Here is a 15,267-nt window from a genome sequence, read left to right on the forward strand (position 1 = left end):
AGAATGCCATTTCGGCAGAGGTGAGCGGGCTCTGTACATGGGCATAATTCCCTGAATTGGAAATTTCTAGCCAAGTCGTACATGACCTATTTAGGTCTGAGCGATATATTCTACAAATCTGTAGAGGTTGTTCTTTTTCCCCCCCTCTCCCCCAGAATCAAAAGTACTGCAAGGGGACCCTAGGCAACGCACATACAGATCTGTATGAGGGGAGAAAAGCCAAGATGCAATATTAAGATCAAATCACGTTTGCATTGTTTACTTTCTCAGTTCCCTTCAGGACTAGCTGCCAGCTTTTCTGGAGGCATCAGCCCCCCCCTCCCCCCGATTGAGTTCACTTGCTTCTCGTACCTGTGCATTAAAACTGGTGTGTTCTACTATGGAGGCCACACCCAGGTGCCTCACAATCAATTTGAAAGACCAGGCTAGAGTCTCAGCACTAAAAAAGAAAAAACAGCCCTGGCACCAAACATAAAACTGTCAGAGGCCCTGGTGTTAATCTCCCCCCATTCTGACCAGCAAATAGAAGTTCGTGGCAGCTTTAGATGGGAGCTAGCACAAAGCATGTGGGCACCTCTTAAATTCCATAGGGCCTAGGATGGGCAAAATTGGCAATTGGGTGCTGAGCACTTGACAATCTGCCGCTGAGCTTTTTTGAAAGTTTGGCTTTCTGATTCCAGTGGGTCTTAAATGGCGTGTAAGCTCGTGCTGGTCCTCTACACCTGGGTGAAATACAGCCCCTCTGCAGCTCTGCGTGAACGACATCTTGTTTTTTAGCTTTGCTCAGAAGAGGACATTGAAACACAGCTGGGAACAGCAACACAGGTTACATATTTTAGAACTCACAAGTGGTCTTGTTTAAGAAGCACTGAGATGTGGTAACGTGGGTTCTTCTAAGTTTAAGCAGATCTGGCTTTGAACATCGATGAGAGCAACTCTCTGGAGGGACTGGAATAGTTTTAAAGTCTTGGGGGGAAAACGGCTTAAAATTGCAAACTATTAAAGAGACTGATGGCTTGGTCACTGCAGATTTGCTTTGAAGATTATTTTAGCCATAAGGTTTTGAGTTCTCGGGGTTTCAAAAACCAGCTTTATCCCTTGCCTCTTGCAAGGGCTTTATGGAAACAGAAGAACTGGTGCTTATTTTCCTTTCTGATGTCCTTCAAACTTTTTTTTTTTGCGGGGCGGGGGTTAAATTAGTGTTTCCTGTTCCAGATGAATAAACATTGAAGTTTACTGACAAACGTACTTCCTGACCTCTTCCTCACCTCTTCACCAATGCTGAGAAGAGTAATCAGCAACGGTGGAGAGTGTTTATTAGACAAGGTCTACAACCCTCCAAACTCTAGCCAGTACAGCAGTGTCACTTAGGGGTCCAATATCTTTTATTTTGTTCCTTCCCCACCCCCAGCATTTTCATATAAGCCCACAGTTAAGCTTTGGCCAGCCTAGCTTATTTTGCCTGGGGAACTGGTACAAACTACCAGCAAGAAGGCTTGCTGGTATAGATCTATTGGCATCATTCTCTCGGCAAACCTTTCTGGAGTAGACCTGGCCTTGGAGAAGGCAAGGAGGGGTTTGAAAGGGTTGGATGGAATCGTCAGTAGTGCTCAGCAGTGGCCTAACTTTGCTCCCGCTGAAGTCAGTGGGAACTTTGACCTTTCAGTGGGTGTTTGGTGCCTAACCCTGTCCCCCTTCCCATCAGCTGCAAGTCTAATTAGACCGCAAGCTCATCAGGGCTGGGACTTTAGTATAATAGGGCCTGTACGCAAGTTACTCTGAAACAGTAGCACCTGTAGTAACAGCCGTGTTAGTCTGTATCCGCAAAAAGTCAAGGAGGACTTGTGGCACCTTAGAGACTAACCCATTTATTTGAGCACGAGCTTTCGTGAGCTACAGCTCACTTCATCGGATGCATACTGGTTAGTTGGTTAGTCTCTAAGGTGCCACAAGTCCTCCTTTCCAGGTGCTACTGTGTATTCCTAATATTACTTAGAGCAGTACTGAGTGTTTTTGATGATCCCACCCATAAAGTTTATGGTAGTTTGAAGGCACTTTTTATGTGGGAGTGTCACTTAGACTAATGACTCGTTCAGATCCCGCCATGGCATTTCCTTCCAACAAAATCGTGCCCTAGCTCCAATCTGTCCTCTTTTACAAGGGAGTATCATTTGGATGGTTTCATGACATTCAAAGCAGTGCAGCTAAACTGAAGGGAAGCTATTATTTAATATTTGCATGACAGTTAGCACCTAGAATCTCCTCCTGAGACCCGTGCTCCATTGTGCAGGAGGCCGCACAGCCGATAGAGACAAGGATGGGAGAGATTCAAGATCGGTGGCAGAGCTTGGAATAGAATCTGGGTCTCTTGATCCCCAGACCTGAGCTCCATCTGCTAGCGTATGTTGCCTCCTTCCACAGATGCTAACGGTGTCTCTACGCCAGGGGACAGATTTTCAAAGGCATTCAGGTACCTACAGACAACTAGTGGATCATTCAAAATTCCCTATGCAGGACAGGTGCTTAACCCGCATTGATTTCAACACAATAAGCCCCAAGACTTCCTCTGTCTTTTAGGACCCAGCAGACTGTCCTTGGGGAATGGAGTTTTTAAAGTCTTTTCAAAAAGCTTTTGCAACCCCTGTCTGGGCTGTTTGAGGCTGTGACTGATCGACTGTGTCCACGCGAGCCTTCCTCGGAACAAACAGCAGTGCATCGATCAGCTCGCGGCACCATGGGATGGACAGGCAGAGTGTGGTGGGCATCCCAGGGCATGTGATATTGCTATGACTACCTCTTGTGATACGGTACAGAAAACCCAGCTATTGCATAGCTGCATTTCCACAGACTCCTAGCTACTTCTGTCATGCAGTCACCCACTTTGTGTCTAGTGTCCTTACCTACATATTTCTCTCTGCCAGGTTGGGGGTGAGTTACGCATTAGGACTGGGACACAAGGAATCCGGGCTCAGTTCCCAGATTCCCTTTGTGACCTTGAAAGAGTCACTCCAGGGCTCAGGATAATAAACCTTCCATTCTCCTGCTCTGCATGGGTTGTTGATTGGCACACTCACAGACAGACAGACACCCCAGTGTATTTCCTTCTGTGCCAGATCTGCAGAGGAGACGAGACTGTTCCAGCCCCAGTTAGGGAGTCCTGGCCCTTTAGTCCAAGCTGCAGCCAGTTCAGTCAGTGTTTCAGCCAGGAGAGCAACCATCCCATAAGCTCTTTGCGGCCAGGACTCTCTCTTGCTGTACGTCTGTGCAGCCTGCAGCAAGATGGGGCCCTGATCACAGCGGAGGCCTCCAGGTGCTACTGGGATAATATCTGCCCCCATCACTCCAAGAGCTGATCAGCCTGTGCACATTAGTGAGTTAGTTCTCGATACTCCCAACTCGTTATCCCCATTTCACAGCTGGAGAACTTAGTTAAACACAGGGAAGTGACTTGCCCCAGATCACAGAGGATACATCTACACTGTGCTTTGAGCCCAAGCTCCCCTTCTGTCCACACACAAATCAGTCTGACTCAGGTGAGCAAACACTCAGGACCTGGGTCCTAGGACCTTGCGAAGTGGGGTGGGGAGGTCAGAACATGAATCCCACTGTGACTCGGGTCCAAACCCTGTAATTTTGCAGTGTGGACCCAACTAAAGCCACAGATGCGAGTCCAAAGGTCTGCATAGAGCAGTATGGATGCAATAGGAGATCCAGGTCCAGTCATTGCAAACCCAGGTTTACAATGCAATGTGGATACTCGAGTGTGGACTTGGAAACAAGCCTGGCTCTCTCAGACCCAGTTTACAATGCAGGGCAAACGTACGCGGGGAGAACTAGGAATTGACCCCAGATCTCCCAAGGCCACAAGACTTCCTTTGCATCTTTGTAACCCTGTGCTAAAGTTTCTCTCTCACCTAGGAGGGGGAAGCTTGCGTGTTGGTGATCAGCACAACACCCTAGAACGGCCGTGCGGCCCCTCACATTCATGCATAGGATATAGCCGTGCTCTCACCCCCCAAAACCCACAGCTCATTGTGCACTATAAGCCAGCAGCAGGAGTGCGGGACACTTGTGACTCAGGGGCACTTGAGTTCGAAATTCATGCCTGGGAAGTGGGACCAGCCCAGAGGGCTGAAGCAGGACATAAGTCCTACCAGGCCTAGGGAACGCTTTAGCGGCAGTCCCCTGTCTCTCCCCAGGACCAGTCTGATTCCAAGTGTGCTGTTTCTTTCAGCTCCTGGATGAGAGAGACCCAAGTTATTCTATTGGGTGGCATGACACAGCATTAAGGCTGGCCTAGAAGGAAAGAGGTTGAATCCTTCCTTACTGAAGCACCACGTCAAGGGAAACCCTTCTGTCCCAAGGAATAGGCTTACTCTGTTTCATAGCCAGAAGGTCTCATTCTGTCAGTGACAGGAGATGAGAGCTGTCACTGGCAGCTACGCCCCAATTAGAGAGTGGCAAATGGCATGAATGAACAGCCATTCCTCTACACAAGACCCTTCTCGTGTACCCAATCTAATTATTTCCTGGTGCTTCCGGGGCTCGAGTGGCCTTTTGCTGCTATCGCCTGGGAACTGCTGGGCTTGGAGGGGAAAAGAAAACCAAGAACATATCCTGAAGGGAACAGAAACTGATAAAGAAAGAAAGGGAAAGTCTCCCGAGAGGGAGCAGCGCAAAAATGATGGATCTATTTGGACATTCATCACAAAATGACTGATTATCAGGCATAGAGGAGGGAATTTGTATGCAAGCCATGTACAAGCAGAGATAGAAGTGTTTAAATGGAGTTAAGAGAGGACAACTCCAACCTCCCTTCTATTACATTAAACCAGGCACACACACAAAAAGAGAGAAATACGTCAATGGTACACTGTAAAACTCCATCCCTAACCAACCCCTTTGCTTTTGCATCCTGCACATTTTCAAACCTGGGTACCTAAGCAGTGAAGTTCTTCCTGAATCCACACTTAGGCCTTTACACAGAAGTGGCCCAATTCTTCTACAATGGAAAGCACTCACAAATTCACGTGTTCAAAAGCCATGAGTCAGTGCCCCAAAACAACGAAGGCACCAGACTAGTTTTGAATAAGGGAATGATGAGAAAAAGTTTGGGATTATTTGTTGGGACGGTTTTATCCCCTTCTGCTGTAGCAGCCATTAGAAGTCACATTTTCCAGCTTTTTCCAGAAACACAAGTGCTAGAGGCGTGGCTTTCATTCTGAAAAACCCCGAAGAGTAAGATTCTCCCATAATCCCCGGGCTGCAGGAACTGCAGCTTTAAGAAAACCCTTCAACTCTCACAAGGGCTGGCAACAGTGTAAAATCCAACGGATGTCAAGGACAGCTGCAGTTGCTGGGCATATTTGAAAGTTGGGGCATGGATATGTAGGAACCTAACTTTAGGCCCTTGGGTTTAAAAAATTTTGGGCAAGGTTTTCTGAACCTTCCAGTTCTTTGCACAGAGGAAATGGTTAAGATGAAGACTAGGAGGACATTATACCCCAGGTTCCCAGAGTCTCATAGGGGTTTTTTGCATGTCTGATTCCAGTTTCCCCTTTCATTTCAAGGGGAACTGGGACAGCCAAACCTCAGTCTACACATCTCCATAGCCCCTTCAGTAGACAGACTGTCAGGAAAGGTTATCAGGAGCAGTGATGCTTGTGGCATGATCTGGACACCTATATGAAATGACCAAGACATGGTCTACGCTGAAAGTTAGGTGGTTTAACTAAAGAGTTACTTTAAACCAATGTAATTAAACTGGTGCAACTTTGTTTTGGCGTTCATTGGTTTGAAATCTGGCTTATGTACAGGCGTCAGTTGAACCAATGTAAATCCACGTTTAAAACAATATAAATGTCCACACAGGGGTTTACATCAGCTTAACTAAGTCATTTAAAAAAAGCGAAAAGTCACGCTAAATTCAGCTAGTGCAACTTGTTTGTTTAGACAAGCCCTCCAGCTCATCTTGTGAAGAGCCTTTGCACAGGGGTGAATTTCACCCGTAGGAAGCTAAACACAAAGGCGCTTGGGACTTTTAAACACCTTGTACGTCCAGACAGCTGCTCAGACATTTCTGTTCTCTTTTATGTATCAAAAACCCTGAGAACATGAATTTAAATGAAACAGAACAAAAGCGAAGGGGGCGGGGGGGGGGGGGGAGAGAGAGAGAGAGACACGCATACAGCAGTGGCATGGATAAAGGTCAGACTGATTTTCACAGATACCGTGTGTCATCTCTCCCCTTCCATCTGTGACTCCTCATTGAGCAGATACAAACTAGACTGATTTGCCCATTTTCGTTTTCCTCCTCCTCATTAGACATGTGCTAACGAGACAGACTTGGAAGGGAAGTGTGCGCAAAGCGGAGCTACGAGCTGCTGACATGTCCCCATTATGAATTATGGGCCACACTGCTTCAGGAAGAGTTCAGCGACAAATGGTATTTAAAAGCCCCCTTGGGAACAGTGACCAGAGCAAAGACTTTTCCTTTTAAGGAAGATGTCTTCTTCACTTGGTTGGACTGTCAGTCTCTCACAGCATGGCATTAGCTCTTTAGTCCACAGTGTTGCTCTGGGAACTCATGTTCAGCTGATTATCCACCACGATCCCCAATTTTTTTTAAGAGTCAGTGCTTCCCAGGACAAAATGCCACACCATGTAAGTATAGCCAACATTCTCTGTTCCGAGATGTATTCATTTACATTTAGTCATAATAAAACGCATCTTGTTTGCTTGTGCCCAGTGTACCAAGCGATCCAGATTGCTCTGAATCAGTGACCTGTTCCCTTCATTATTTCCTACTCTCCCAATTTTTGGGTCATCTGCAAACTTTATCAGTGATGATTTTATGGTTTTTCTTCCAAACCATAGATAAAAATGTTAAATAGCATAAGACAAGAACCGATCTCTGAGAGACCCCACTGGAAACAGTCCTGCCTGACGGTGATTCCCTATTTACAGTTGCATTTTGAGACCTATCAGCCAGTTTTTAATCCACTTAATGCGTCCCAGGTTAATTTTATATCGTTCGGGGGTGGGGGAATTAAATCAATATGTCATGTGGTATCAAGTCAAACGCCTTCAGAAGGCAAAAGGATATTACATCAAAACCATTACCTTTATTTCATTTGTAATCTGATTTTTTTAAAAAGGTATCTAGTCAGTTTGACAGGATCTATTTTCCATAAACCCACATTTGCATTAATCACATTACACCCCCCCCTTTAATTCTTTATTAATAGAGTCCTGTATCCGCCACTCCCTTCTCTTGCCTGGGATCAGTGTCAAGCTAGCAGGCCTATAATTACCCAGGTCATCCCCTTTACCCTTTTTAAAAACTGGCACAACATTAGCTTTCTTCCAGTCTTCTGGAACTTCCCCAATGCTCCAAGACTTATTGAAAATCAACACTAATTATCCAGCAGGCTCCTCAGCCAGCTCTTTTAAAACTCTTTGATGCAAGTTATCTGGACCTGCAGATAACTTGCATCCAAGTGATTTAAAGGTGTCTAACTTTAGTAACTTCTAGAAAAGCATTTAATTTGAATCAAGCTCATAGGAAGCACCATAGCATGCACACACCACATAGGAACAGGAACAGCCGCAGGACATCAGAGCTGGGCTAAATGTACCCTGGTGATGCTGGATTCAAAACCAGAACTAGATTAAGTTTGTGGAGGACGGGTCTACCAAAGGCTATTACCGAAGGGATGTAAGCTCATGCTCAAGGCGACCCTAAACGTCTGACTGCCAGAAGCCAGGAGGGGAAGACAGGGTGGATCTCTCCAAAATCACCCTGTTTTGTACACTCCCCCTGAAGCTCTGATACTGGCCACTGCCAGGATAGACGGACCATTGGTCTGACCAGTATGGCAGTATGACTGTGCCACATGCTGCTTGACTTAATTGGCCTGCGCATCCCCCGTGCTAAGCCTTTAAGAGGATAACCACAGTGCACAACGTAATAGCCCCATTCAATCCTCAAATTTAATTTGGCTGATTTCAAATTAAAAAAAAAAAATTCTCTGGAAGGTGATTAGCTGCTGCTAAGAATTAAGCAGCTCCTGACTGATCCTTGGTTTCAAACACCAATCACAGTACATAATTCCTGAGACACCCTTTTGAAGGGATGATCCCACTGTCTAGTCTCAAAGCAATTTGGAGGGGGGAAAAAAAAATCAGAAAGTCTCAAACACAGAGAATCTCTCTCCCCCGAGCCTCTCTGACCAGCTAAAGCGACTGAGAAGCATCACAGAGCCCCGGCAGGTTTGGTTTGGTTCCTGATGAGCTTACTTTACACGTTGTTTATTAACAGACTTACTGTACAGCCTAGAGACCCCAACTGTCTTTTCCACTTTCCCAGCCTGCAACAGGAAACCCACTTATTGCAATCTCATGGCATTGCTTACAGGGAAGGGATACTCCTGTGCGCCTCCTACGTGGATTTCCCCCCAGCCCTGCCTTGCCCCATCAGATTTACTGACACAAACTGCAGAGAGAGGTCGGAACTGGGTGCCAGTTGGAAGCTGGAAAAAATCAGCCATGGCACAAGTGGCTGGAGCTAGTGGCAAGCAAGGGAAACGGAGACGTTGGCGTCGTATTACCTCTCTGTGTAACTTCTCACTGAAGAGAGATTAATCTCTCCCCCCAGCCCCCGAGCATCCCCAGGGAAGAGTGTGTGTCATATGCTCATTACATAGGTCAAAATATTAACCACAAGTCCTGGAGAGCCAACACGTCTCCTCTCCTGCTGCCCTCCAGCCTATGATTAATTAGATTAAACGCACTGACTCCCACAGCGCAAGGGACCTAAGTGAAGGCATGACACAGTCTGGAGAGAGCGGGAGGCCGTACACGGGAAAAAACTCCTCCTCTGTAAGCCACTGACCCGGCCACACTTCCAGCAGACAGAGAACAACCCCTGGAACTGAAACCGCGAAGCGTACAGGGGTAGAGCTGGACAGCAATCTCTGCGGAAATGTGGGGCTTTTTCCTGGTCTAGTTTGGCTTTTTTGGACACAACTTGGCTCTTTGGACAGAGTAGAAAGGGTCCATTATGTCAAAAGTTACCGTCAAAAGCCGCCCCAGCGTATCCTAGCGAAACCCAAAAGATCCCAAAGACTCCCCCACCCTCCCCTGGAAGGGAAGAAGGTGGCATTATGTACGCTGATGGAAGATCAGGCCCTACTCCTCTGGATCTCAGTTCACTAGCGGTAAAACGGGGAGAGGACTCCTTGCATTCCTCTCTCCCTGTGTGTGCGTGCAGGCCCAGCTCTCAGCCAGAGCCCCACAGGAACGTTAATCATATTAATGAGGGAAAAAAGCGGTACAAGTCTAGGCTACTATAAGCCGTCACTCCCAGGGTATTTAAAGCTAATGGACCATTCCCAGACCAGCCTCCAGAGGCGCCGGAGAGAAAACCGTCTATGAAAATCTTATACCAAGAGCTGCCCAGCATGAAAGCCACGAATGGTCAAGCTGGGAAAAGCGAGCGAAGGCGAGAGTCTGTGGACATAGCGCTGGCAGATGGGCCTGCCACACTGGTTTGAAGTCGGCATAAAAACATGAGGCTCCAGATACCCCAAGGAGCACCCTGCTCCGGGCTGCACGAGGGCCGGAGGGTGGGTTGAGAGGGTTTTGGGGATTAGTGCGAGGAAGAGAAGAAGGCAACTCACAGGCTCAAGTGTCCGACACGCCAGGAGCACTCACCTCTGCCAGGACGCGGAGGGGGCTGACAGCAGGACACAAAGGGAGTCCGTCTCATGCTTCGCTTTCTCGCCGCCGTAACGCTCTGTTGCAGCGTCTTGGGCCACTGGCAGCCCTTCAAGCGTTGTTTGGGAGCCTGGCTTTCAGAGGGTGGCCCACCTGTGAATGGGGCCCCTAGTCACCAGGTCCAGGTCTCTGGGCTGCCTCCAGGAGCCACCTGTTAAATGCGAGAGAGAGACGCTGGGCATCGCCCGGCTGGACGTCCCTCGAGTCAGCAGCTGCTTCTGGGGAAGGTTCTAGAAGCCCCACAACGGGCAGAGGTCAGGCCACCTGCCCCCCAGGGGGGCTGGAACAGTGTGAACCGTGTAGGGGAGCTGAGAGCCATTGGACCAAACTGTAAAGCCTGTATGTGACGGAAACCACTTCAAGCCAGGGGGTGCGGCAGCCCCCCTAGTCCCAGCACTACGGTGCCCCCGGGAAGATCTCACCCTAAAAGCGGAAGAGAGGCTTAATCCCTGAGGCAGGAGGTTTTATTACCTCCTACTCTTTTCAGACTGAAACTCTGGGCATTGTTGTTATCCACACAAACACCCCACTCAGCTAGTTCTTTTACTGTCCCTGTTCACGGGTCACAGTTCAAAATTCAGCCATTTTTGGTTACTTGTGTGGAAATCATTTGTTCACAAATAGGAAACAAAATCCAGGCTCCCCTCACCCCCAAGAGGGGTTAGAATATTTCCAGTTAACGTCTCAATCCCGTGACGCGGTCGCCCTGGTACCTGCTGCCCCGTGCCTCAGTTTCTGCTCTTCCAGCTCCAGAGATTTCAGTCTCTCGCTCTCGGATTGGCTAATTCCAGCGCTAGTCGAGGGTTCGGCCCCAGGGACAAACCATAATATCCACCCCTCACACCCAGGACACAGAATCCTTGTATCAAGGCCCAGCTCCCCCGTTCCCTCTGAGCAGAGGATCTCTGCTGGGCCTACTCCAGACATGGGGCCTCTCCCAGGCCTTCCCTTCCTAGCCCTAGTCTCCCCTCAGCCCTGTCTAGCTATTTCTTAGGCCTCATCCCCAGATGACTGCAAACAGCCCAGATGCCCTGTAAAACCCTCTTACAGGAAGCACCATCTGCTAACGACTTTGCTGCTTGGATCCCTGACCTAGCCACCAGCCCCAGCCCAAACCCACCCCCACCATCTGGGAGGCTGGTAACTAGCCACAGGTGAAGCTGATCACAGCTCCGGGGCTCTCTTTCATTTGAGGGACTTTCCAGCTTCATTGTGAATATTGTGGTGGTGGTGGGTTCTGACAGCCCCGGCTCCTGGAGTCTTGTGCCGTGAGAGAAGCCCTTTCCGTCTGGCTCTGGCTCTCACAGCTGCAGAGAAAAGTTGGAAAACGCAATCTTTAAAAAGCTCAAAAAACCCAGCAGTCACTTTATTTATTTATTTTTAATCTCATGAATTTTTAAGCCAGTTTCACGACTCTTTGGGGCCTGACTCCTGAGTTTTGCACTCTGGGCGCTGACAACCCACAGGCTTTACATTTTAACTGTGTAGGCCTGAGGCCTAAGGGACAAGGGAGGGAGCTATTTGCTAGGGAGCAAGGGGAGCTGAGTGAGCAGGGATTCACTGCATTTACAGACCAGCTGTGGGAAATTTGGGAACACAGGGGGATAATCTGGCTAAGTTTTGCACTTGGGGCCAATATTTTGGAGCTTGTCCCGTTGGGAGCTGCCTGGTCAGGCTTGTTAAGGTCAGGCTTGACAAAGCCCTGGCTGGGATGATTTAATTGGGGATGGGTCCTGCTTTTGAGCAGGGGGTTGGACTAGATGACCTCCTGAGGTCCCTTCCAACCCTAATATTCTGTGATTCTATGATCCCTGCTGGGTCACCCTGATAACCACTTCTGTTTGCCACAGCCGAGCAGAGGCCCTGGCCCAAACCCACATTTTAGAAGAAGCAATGACACAATTGTGACCTATTGCAGGGAATAGTTTGCTGGGCAGGGAAACCTGAGTACAGGGCCCCTTATATTATTGATCCCCTTTTAAAAGAGCTGACGTGACAGGAGCAGCTGTATCCTGTGAGGGGAAAGAGGCTACCTGATGCAGGTGAGTCCTACACACAGAGCAGAGGAGCAACTCCAACCCGCTGACAGCCCCTGAGCGAGAACGACCAATTACAGCCAAAAAGACAGAGCGACTCAGCGGTTTGGCCGGTTAACGGTGCTGAGTGGTGGCGTTCATGAGAGCGGAGCAGATGGAGCAGCTGTTTCTGTCACTGGGAGAACAGACCTGGAGCTACTATTTCCATCTGCCTCTGCACTCTGATGCGGCCTCTATGATCCAGCATCAAAGCCGAATGTCACAGCAGTGCAGCTCCCGAGACAGTCTGGACCTAGGTTCTCCTTGGGACTTCCTGACCAACTAACTGTGTCACCCACTCGTGGCTCATCATGAGGGTAGCTGTGGGGGGATGGTGATTTGTGCAGCTTACGGTAGCAGTGGTAGAAATTGTTAAGTTGTTACGGTTAACACAAGTTTCCCTTATTCTTTCCCTTTCCTTTCCCCAATAAAGTTCTCTGGTTTAGAAACCCCCTGGTCCCTGTGCTTGCAAGGGGGGAATAAATCACCTACCCAGGCTGCACAGAGTGTGTGTGTGGGGAGGGAGGGGGCTTTCCCCAGGTTATTGGGTGGGGGCTCGAGACCCGGTTATTTAAGGTTTAGAAAAAGCCCTAGAAAGTATGCTGCCAACACCCCTGGCAGAAGGGCTGCAATTGCAGCCATGTGAAAGGCAAGAAAGCGTAACATTTCCCTAAGTTTCTGGGTAGCCAACTCTGCCAGAGAATTTCAGTTCTGGAGGCCAAGGGCAAACTTCATGCCAAGCATGCTTCTCGTCTTGTTCCACCAAAGCAAATGCCGTAGGCTCTGTTTGCAGAGACCTGCCGAACAGTAAAGGGTCAGTGCCCTGTAGGTAGCCCATGCTGAAAAAGGTTTCCACTGGGGGCTCTAAATTAGGTCACCAGGAACATTTCCTTTCCGTCAGTTTCATTTCCCAGAAAGCTGAAAGTCCTTCATTATTTATCCTCTGCAAAAGAAAGCTCTTGGGGATACCTGCTTTTCGCCCAGGGAGCCATTAAATCAGGCGGCCTGACTTTCCAGCCCTTCTATGGATGGGAGAGTCCAGCACCACAGCCTGGGATAAAGCCTGGCAGGCATTTTTTCAGTCTTATTAAAAAGGTAGGGAACTTCTGTAGTAGTGTAAATGTTACCCTGTGCTATTAATTAACCTCAGAAGGAAATACATTTTCAGCCATTCAAGGATGCTCAGACATGGATACCACAATTTCTTACTCTACTGTACTCAGGAAAATAACAGCATGACAACAAAACCTGCTCACTCAGCTGATCTTTTTCTGATGGCAAACTCCCTGGAGCAGGGTCTGTGTCTTCTGTGATTTGAAAGTGTTTAGCACATGAGATATGCGGGGAGGGATGGCTCAGTGGTTTGAGCATTGGCCTGCTAAACCCAGGGTTATGAATTCAATCCTTAAGGGGGCCATTTAGGGATCTTGGGCAAAAATTGGGGATTGGTCCTACTTTGAGCGGGGGATTAGACTAGATGACCTCCTGAGGTTCCTTCCAACCCTGATATTCTATGAGATGGACGCTATTGGGATCTGATTTCAGAGTAGCAGCCATGTTAGTCTGTATCCGCAAAAAGAAAAGGAGTGCTTGTGGCACCTTAGAGACTAACAAATTTATTTGATCATAAGCTTTCCTGAGCTACAGCTCACTTCATCGGATGCATGCCATGGGATCTGAGTGATAGACAATAATGATCTCCCTTTGGGGTGTCTAGCTCTGCTCACTTTTGATGAAATTCACCCCTGCGTAGAGGGGCCAGGGTTGAAGTGCCGTAGGTGGTATGCAGGTAAGGTAGACTTTTAATGGAGTTAATACCGGTTCCCAGCCAAATGCATCTGGGTCAGCAACGCAGAAGTAATTCCTGAGCATTGTATTTGGAACAGTGGTTCAGAGACAGATCATTTTACAGCAGGCACCGCTTCCTTGTCAGACACCTGCTGCGAATCCACTGCGGGGAAGAGAGGGCAGACTGAATTATCTGGCCGGTGAACGGCAGAAATTTCCCTGGCTGTCTGGTGTTGCGGAATGTTAGATTGTATTTCATTGTTTCGTGCCCACCGCAGAGGAAGAGGTGTGTGGAGGGCTGCGGTGGCGTGAAGCAGCTAGGGGCAAAACACTTCAGTCTTTTGAGGCTAATGTCAGGCAGCTAAGCCCATATTTCAGTACGAAAATAAAAGTGCTCTGGGTGCTGATCCTCCAGGGCTGTGACTGACTCCAGCTGAAGCTATTAGGAGGCCTTGCTTCCAGGCACAGGGCTAGCACTTTAGACACTGGCTAATTCAGCAAGTCACTTCATCTCCCTGGACCCTACCGTTCTCCCCCACCAAAAGCTGTTGAATGGGGTTAATAACACTTGTCTATTTAGATTGTCAGCTGTCTGGGCGGGGGCTGCCTCCCACTGGTACCTTGTGTCCCCCCTCCACCTGTTCTCCCTCATTGCTCACTTACATTTTAAGCCCTTTGGGGCAAATAGTTTCTTTTCACTATGTGTGTGTATCCAGCGCCCAGGCCAGGGAGGCTCTGATCCCGAGTCGGAACCTCTTGATGCCATTTTAATACAAAGCATAATCAGGCTGCATGGATGTGCCGCGCCCAGTGCGAGGGGGCCCTAATCTCGGTTACTCTGGGTCTGTGCAGTGCCCGGTGTGACGGGGCCTTGATTAGGGTTGCTCTGTGTATGTGCTGAGACCTCGGGGCAGAGACACGACCATAACCTAGATAAAGAATTCCTAGTCTGACCTCAGCTTTCTCTGAACACCAGGGTTTCTGCTGCACAGATTTCTGTGTTCAACACTCCTTCCTTTGCATGGATTGTTTGTTAATGTCTCCTTACCCTTGTTTCCTGGAGTCCGGTTTTCACCCGGGTGCAGGTGAGGAGGCTGTTTCACATCCTGAGAAGGGCCCCGTCATTATGTAATATTTCCTTTTCCAATAACTGTGCTGTTCCCAATTTGATGGAGACCTGCTGCATGCAGCGGTACCAGGGCCTCAAAATATTAGGCCTGCTAATGCCCTGCGAACAGCCAAACACATGTGGCTACTGTAGCTGCAGAGAGCTATTTACTCTGCACTGGAAATCTTTTGGTTGGTGGGAATGTTACATCAGTTGGAGCAGGAGCGTGTACGGCTGGCTTATTCTTTTAAACTTCCCCGTCCATAAAGATCTCTTTCTTTCATATACGAAAATCAATATTTACTCCACTCTCGCTGCCGTCGCGCTGGCATTATCATTTTCTGCTCCAACAATTGGGCTTTTGCCTGCATGATATCTCGCGCTTTGTCATTTCCTCGTGAGACGGGCTGATGAGGTGTAAAGCAATTTAACTGGGAACATTGGACATAGTGAGTTATTAAAGATAAGTTGAATAATTTTCCTAGTGATTTGTCTCATTGCAAAACTTGAGCTAGTTTT

The 15,267-nt window shown here is 48.4% G+C and overlaps 1 protein-coding gene across 2 annotated transcripts in view; it reads left to right on the forward strand.

The window, feature by feature from the left end:
- Positions 1–15,267, forward strand: part of LOC125628124 (angiogenin-2-like) — a 240,871-nt gene that overhangs the window by 210,531 nt on the left and 15,073 nt on the right. Inside the window, exon 1 of one of the 2 annotated variants that reach the window (XM_075122464.1) lies at positions 12,812–12,947. The exons of the other annotated variant lie outside the window; for it this stretch is intronic. The gene's annotated coding sequence lies outside the window, so the exon portion shown is untranslated. Of the gene's footprint in view, positions 1–12,811; positions 12,948–15,267 lie in introns of those variants that run through there. 2 annotated transcript variants of the gene reach the window in all.

Source organism: Caretta caretta, chromosome 23 (assembly GCF_965140235.1).
Source record: "Caretta caretta isolate rCarCar2 chromosome 23, rCarCar1.hap1, whole genome shotgun sequence".
NCBI lineage: Eukaryota > Metazoa > Chordata > Testudines > Cheloniidae > Caretta > Caretta caretta.